This window comes from Dromaius novaehollandiae, chromosome 14 (genome assembly GCF_036370855.1).
Source record: "Dromaius novaehollandiae isolate bDroNov1 chromosome 14, bDroNov1.hap1, whole genome shotgun sequence".
NCBI lineage: Eukaryota > Metazoa > Chordata > Aves > Casuariiformes > Dromaiidae > Dromaius > Dromaius novaehollandiae.
The window spans coordinates 17,224,057-17,231,869 of record NC_088111.1 but is presented as its reverse complement, the minus strand read 5'-3'; positions in this window follow the sequence as shown (position 1 = coordinate 17,231,869).

The window sequence follows — 7,813 nt, the reverse complement described above, 5'->3', positions numbered from 1 at the left end:
AGAGTTTTCATGTCCTTTGGGAAAATTTGTAAAAAAAAAAAAAAATCAAAATTGGATCTGCGGAGTGCATCACAAGATAATAGGATTCTTTGCTCTTCCGATCTCATGCTCAGCTAGTGCCTGAATAGCTTGAATTACACTAAATGAGAATTTTGACTCAAGAATCAAATGCTGCTAGTATTTTATCATGCATATAAATATATTTCTGTAAGTACTCTCATAAAGCTAAACCTGACTCCTCATCATCCACGTTCTAACTTGCAAAGATTCTAGAGCGCTGAATATTTCTCTTCATATTTCTTCCTCTTTCTTCCTCATGCATATTAACAAAAAGCTCTATTTCTGAGCTTTTTAATTGGTCTGATATTTTTTAAATTATCAGATATATTTGCTTCATTCATACGCTGATATACTACTGCTCTGAAATAATATCTGCTTATTTAATAAAGGATTCAAAAGAAAGGGTAGATAGGCCTAGTAGTCAAAAGTTAAAAAAACGGTTTAGCAGTGCAGGAAAATAAGCATTTCAGACACCTTTGGTAGGCCAGGCATTAACTTTAGTGTTATCTAGGAATAATGTTAAAAATGAGTTAAGCTGCAAGGTGTGTGAAATCATGTTGAGGACCTTATGCGGTTTGTATGTTATAGATTTCCTACCCCTTACTATTTTCATTTTCTATTCTGTATTGATTGTTTCAAATACAGATGGCATAAAAATATCATGTGCTTGTTAAGAAAAAGGATGATGTGCCAGTAGCTGTGACATCTCCAGCATAGACTTGCTCTGCGGCATTGTGTAGGTCACTTATTTCATCTGTAAAATGAAAATTCAGTTCTACTGAATGTTCTTCCACCTTTATTACTGTTGAATCTGATGCCTTCCCATGGCACACTGAAGAGCATAACGGACATCAGATCATATATGGATGCTTCTTTAGCTTACCAGGGTTAAAAATCATAGATAAAGCATAATGTTTGATATAGCATATGCACACAGGGATACATTTTGTATTTGTGTGGTTTAAATTCGAAAAGGCAAAGTCAAGATGTGTTTTGCACTTGAAAATTAAGAGGATTTGTTTTAGCTATTCATTTCTATTTAACTGGTCTGGAAATTTGAGGCAGTAGATAGTTTAAAAAGTTCGAAAGCCCAAATCTAATATGGGATGGGCTACTCTTCAGCTTCCTGCTTGAAACTTCCCTGCTGGGATGGCTAGAAAATTTGACACCAGCAGCAGCAGCAAGTGGGCAGAACCTGCCCCTCATCCTGCTTTTTAGTAGACTCATTGATTCCTTCTGCTTTTCCTCCATCTAAATCTGTCTTTCCAGCATAGATTTGCAAATTTTGGGGGGTGGAAGGCAGTGTTTTCACTCTTAGTCCAGTACTCCGTTTAAAGGAAACGATCATGAAACTCATGGGCAGACAACCTGGACACTGGTGCTGAGTGCACATATGAGGATGCAGGTGTATGGAGATAGTTCCATGGAGAACATGAATAGGGAATTTTGTCATAAATTCTAGAATAAGCTGATGTAGTTCACTTCTGTCTGGTAAAAGCGGTAGGCGTGGTCTCCCGTAGCACATTACACTGAGACTGTTGGGGTCCTTGTCATGGAGACTGCTTTTGGCAAGCAGCTGGATAACACCAATGAAGATCTGGGAATGCTATTTGCAAATTCCCAGAAATTATTCCCAAATGGATACACTTAATTCTGTACATGGCACTAACAATTCTATTGGGCTTTTATCAAGAAGCATAAGGAGTTGGGAATAACTCGCCATCAACCAAATTACGTCAATTTGCACAAAGTTTCCTTCTTACCCTGTGTATAAAAAAGGCATTTCAGACCATTACTTTTTTCTTAAATGCCTCAATTTGTGGCTGAAATGGGGATAAAAGGTATATTTTTAAACCTCCTGAAATACACCTAAAACTTGATTGGTTTAGTTTTTCATTTGAAGGGGAAGAGGGTATCATTAGATTGCCCAGGGTTGCTTGAGAGATCTTTAGGTAATTTGCTTTCTGCTTTGATATTGTACCACATACATCTCTTAGCTTTACACTGTTATTGAGTAGAGAAATAGCTTTCTTTCTTTTTCTTTATGAAGGTAATAATACTCCAGAATGAAATTTTAGGAGTAGGTTGGTGTTTACATTGCTAGACTATCCTTGCAATAAAAGGAGATCTTTTTCTTCTGTGTTTATAAAAATGTTATCGCGCTGGAGTCATCAGTGCCTGGCATTTTATTAGCTTTCTGTTATTTCACAGTTTTTTAATTCCCTGTATGGAAATGAGTTATTCCAACCTTACCTCAGGGTCTCTCTAATGCAAACAAATGAGTCTTTTAAGTAATCATCAATTTGCTCTTGACTGGCCAGTGGAGAGGAATAAAATCTAGAAGGCAATCAAAGTACAGCTTCTGTGACACAGAGCGTGGAAATGCCACAGCCTTAAAGCATGGCTGGGAAGTTTTATTTCTTTTCCCTGTGTTTCTCTTTGATACCAGGACTGCGAATCCCAAACCACTGAGAATTACTGGTCAGTCCTAAACATGGGATTGGCTCAAAAATTAGATAGTTTTTGGTAGTAAATATTGAGGATCTGAGGCTTTAGTGTGTACTGTGGTGAAGTGCTCAAACTTCCCTATGGAACTAGGAAGACTGCTCTGAACCTTACTATTTTTACAAATAAGGCTAGAGTTCCTCATGTAGTTGCCTAACTCAGTCTGGAATCTGGCACTGGAATATTTTAGGACCTCTGTTGGGCACACAGGCAGGGAACATTTTCCTTCCCTGGCAGAAGAACATCCTCATAAAATGTTTTATAGCTTTTCAGGTAAACTTCTATCTTCATGTGAGTCGTTATCACAGCCTCCTACTATTTGTATCGCTCTTCTGCATTCAGAACCAGAAGGTTGGTACTCTGGTGAGTGATTTCATTATTGCAGTGAAAGGCATGCAACTTCAAGAGGAAAACATGGATGAGTTTAAACAGTACTTAGCAATGGGACACAATTCTTTAGATTGGAAGCAAAAAAAAACATTTGCAGAAGAAAGGCAGAATTTAATGAACAGGTGAAAAAATGGGTTGAGTATGTAGGACCTTATAGGCTTTCTGTTACCAAAAAAGTGTGGAGTATATACTTCATTCTGGAGACTTTGCATAACATCTGAAAGACAGTAACTCCAACTGCATCAATGACTGTAAAACAGCTGAATTTGATTTAACTCAATGTCAGTCACTAACTCATCATGATTACTTCCTGTACAGCTCAGGGTTTTTTTCCTTGGAGACCTCAGACTGTTCAAACACATTATTTCTTGTCTTGTGAAATCTACTGAGTTGTCATGCCTGTCTGTTGTGACTGCAGGCCTGTTGAATATTTTGATCAAATTGATGTTGAGCTGCTATAAACCTTTAAACTCTGAGATATTTGGCAAATGCTAAAATATCCTGCAGTTTAAAAACAGAATCTAAGTAATAGAATAATAGTATAAACTAACAAGGGGGAATTAAAGAGGAGAAATGGTCTAGCGGTTATTGTCATAGGCTCTAGGTTGAGTTTGACTCTTTGCTTTGCCTAGATTTCCTGCATTAATTTTGGGAAGTTGCTTACCCTTTCTGCACTCACATTTCCGTAAAGTAGCCAGTGGAATAGGACTGTTTTTACTTCTCACTAGTATAGTATAGCTATGGAAATTCAGGGACATAAACAGAAGGAATAATTTGGCCTGATTTTTCAACCTTTATTTTTGTAAGTAAAATTCTATGCCCTTGAGAGAGCTGCTAAATAGACTCCCCCCTCTTGAGACAACAGTTTGTCCTGACAGTCCACGCAGAAAACAGCTTGAATTGGTTTCTTAGTCTGAAACAACTTTATCTGAAGGATAGGAGAGTAAAAAGGGAGAGGTAATGTTCTGAAGAAAGGATGCTGGTGAGAATAAGGAGAAAGATGTGAAAGGACCAAAGAAGGGAGAAGGCAGGAGGAATGGCCCAGGCTAAAGACACTGATGAATTCCGAACTCATGAGAAATGGCATGTAGTTCAGAGGAAGGGTGTTGGTATTCAGGACATTTTGTTCCTGAAATTGTTCCTTTTCAAAAATCTGTAGCTCTCCAGTGCTTGTAAATGCAAAAGTGACTGTATCAGAAATACTGTTGCAGAGCCCATATTTCTTGCTTGTCAGCTGTATGGTCCCTGAGGTAGTTCGAAGAGAAATAGAGGATGCCTCCAGCGTGATGGAGATAGGAGGGATTGCATGTAAGCAACAAGGGGCTTGAGACCTGCGTTGGGGGGGGGGAGGTCTGAGGCAATTAAGTATCAGTCTCACTGCCCTAAAGCAGGTATAATATATACAATTAGAAGTAATTTAGAAACCCAGCAGGAGCAGTAGTGACTTGGATCTGCCGGTGCTCATTTTGACTAGAAGCACGTGGGATCCCCCAGTTTGGGCTCACTCATAGGAGATTAAATCAGGTAGTGGCAGGAGTGAAACTAGAGAAACACACACTTGAACCCCACAACCCACAGACATTAAATAGGCAGCCTTTTGATTCACATGTTGAGTCCTCCTTCTTCATAAGGTGGAAATGCAGGTTTTCTCTTTTTATACTGGAATACATGCCACCCAGAACCTCAGATTGCAACATATTTAGCATAGTCTAGTGTTGGAAGAATCCTGTTAAGCAGAGTTTTCATTTCTGTTGGTATCAGTTTCTTGTGGTGACATCTAGGTGACTAAATCTTGCTCATTTCTCAAATTTAGTGTCACAAATGGTAGACAAGGTCCTTCATATTCTGTGGATGTTACATCTCACGTTCTATGGACCCAAAGGCAAACAGACACTCCCCCAAAAGGAAAGCTTTGGAAACGGTTTTCTCAATCAGTTATTTTCATCCGTTTGCAGATTCCCGTGGCTTGTAATAGATTGCTGAAGCCGTTTCTAGAGCCTTGTACCCAGAGACAGATGATGGTATACAATACTGTACTTACGTGGCAGTGAGGAATGTGATTCATGACAGGATGCCATATTTTTCGAGAAGAATAAAAAGGTGTGTAGTAATGTGCTTTCCTACTTGGACAGTAACTAGAAATCCTCTTTAACTTGTTTAAAATTATGTAGCAGTTGGTAGAGTAAACAATACATTCTGCTAAAAGATTTTTGCATTAAAATAGTACATTATTAGGTATTACTTTATCCTAAAGAAGGAGTTTGATAACAACACTCTCAGCCTCTGACTGGAAAAAGGACTTACCTAAATGAAGTGATTAACTTCACAGTCTGCCTTTCTCAAGTTGGGTATGCTGTCCCAGAACAAATATCTAGTATTTTATTGTCCAATTTGATTTTGGTCTCTTTATTGTTAAGACTCTGGCAGGGTTATATTTGTCCCATCGCACAAGAGTAGTAGTTGTAATAATATCTGGACAAGTCTATTATATCACCATTTTACTATTCTCTGTTCCCAACCGTAGCACTTTGTTATTACACTGTGAGACTCGTTCCCATACTAAGGCAGGGTCCTAATGTGAAAACGCAAGGCCTGGAGAATTTCCTGCTGGCAACAATGAGCTTTGCGCTCGACTTGCAGTATCACGCAGTCAGAGTGCAGAGGCTTCGCATAAATTCAGGATTTTAAAGAGCGTGATTTCCAGGGGCCCTGTCCTTTCCATCTTCCTTAGCCTCCAGCTGGGACTATATGTTCTCAGCCCGGCTGAAAGTCTGGCTGTAATTACCCAGCCAGAAAGTTGAATTTGTCAAAAAACTGGGACATGGGAGCAGCCCTACTTCTGAGGACCAAAGTTCCTGTAGCTTTTTTTTACTTTTCTACCAGACTCCAATATATCACAATGAAATCAACAGCTTCTTTCCACGAACTCAGCCTGAACTACGCCCCTTCTGCTACAGCTAGTTCTATTAAAGTCCCTCTGAAGACCTAAACTAATATAAAGCAGAATTGGAATTCCTTGAAAATTTTTATAATGTTAGAAGAAAAATGATCCTCATAACTGCTAGCTGATAGAATCCTTTATAATGAAGTGTTTTATGGCTACATGCTGTTTACTAGAATGTTTTCATTGAATATAATAATGTTCACTTTTATATTTCATCCAGAATAATCAATGTGCGTGTGAAACATGACTAAATGATGGCTGGAAGATGACTGAAACAATGTTTTACTGAGATTTTAAGGAATGGAAATGCAATTTTGGAGTCTTGTATATTTTAAAGCAGTGAATAAAATATAATTTGCTATGAACAACTTACTACGTACTGAAATACATCACATTTTTGCTGATACTCTTTTTAATTGTAACAACATTTTATTCCTTTCTTTAGCATAGATAAATATTATTTAATCAGTAATGAGAAGCTTAGGGATTTATGGAACAGTTTCATATCAGGAAACTAGAACACCAGAGACTATTACTGCTGTCATACTGCTGAGTTGTGGTAAAAGTTTGTGCTACAGAAGTTTCCTTCTTATAAATAAATTTAAACAAAGTCTTTTTTTTTTTGGCTGTATGTCCTTTTAACTGTTCAGAACTATTCTATGAGAAGCTCATGTCAATACCTGTCATTTATCGTCTTTCATGCAGAATATGTGCACAGTGACCATCTGTATGGACCATAAGCTCTCTGCTTACCTGATAATTTGCGTATTTCCCCTTGCTAATTTTGGTAAGTGGCCAAGGTCTAATCTGACTTAAATCAGTATTATACTCTTAGCTTCACTGGAATTTCTCTCCAAAAATAATGTAAAAAAAGAGGGTCAGGCCCAAAGAGTGCAGTCTGCTCTTGGTTTCACCAGAAGATAAGCTAATTCTTCTTGGTTTTCTGCTGCCTGGGATAATGCGTAGCTGTTTGCACATGTACTAGAAAGGTATAAGACAATCCTGAGTTGCAAGCAGTCATTCAGTTGGGCCTGGACAGCAAATCTGACTCTTCACTCTTTCGTATCTCATGGGGCCATAACCATGTGGATATATACACTCTGATTCTGAGACAAAACATTAGACCTTCAGGCATGAGTTTCCTTTGAGATTAGGAGATAAGGAGCACTGGTCTAAGTCTGCACAGGTGTTGGTAATAATGTTTCAAGAGAGTATATTACAAGATCTGTAATGAATTATGCCTCATACCATTCTCTTTATCACTGAAACAGATGTACAAAAAAAAGAGTTTGGGATCAGGTGGACAGCTAGAGCTTTTATTCTCCAAAGATTTTGCACTGCCAGTGAGCCAGTCAGCACCCTTCCCAAGGTGGGAAAAATTAGTTTAGCTCCATATTGGAGTTAATCAGTGATCAGCAATAAAAGAGAAGTGGAGTGAGTCTGTCTGATTAATAGGAATTGCAAATGTCCCGAGTCCTCAGCAAGGCTCTAAAAGAAAAATTATACTGTATTTTCTTCCTTGATGATAGGAAGGAAACTTACGGCAACTGTTAGTAGTACCCTAGAAAGAGGGGTGTAAGGCTGCTTACAGTAGTGTAGTAACCTAGGCACTACCTGAAAACAGAAACTGGGTTGTGGAGTATCTTAAGAAAACTCAAGGTGGAAGCTGAAGGTAGCATGTATGCAGGGGTAAGAAGTGCCCCGAAGGAGGCCTGGGATAGCAGCGATCCTTCTGATTCCGTAACAGTGGAATAAGAGTGACAAAAGATCTTCTGACATTTTCCATGAAGGGAAAATATAAGAAATAATTTTTGAAATGTCAAAACAGCTGTATATAAATACTTGGCTTGAAAGCCTAGAAATACTCTTTTGATTTTACTGTTTTGCTTTTAGAATTACATCATTTTCACAAGT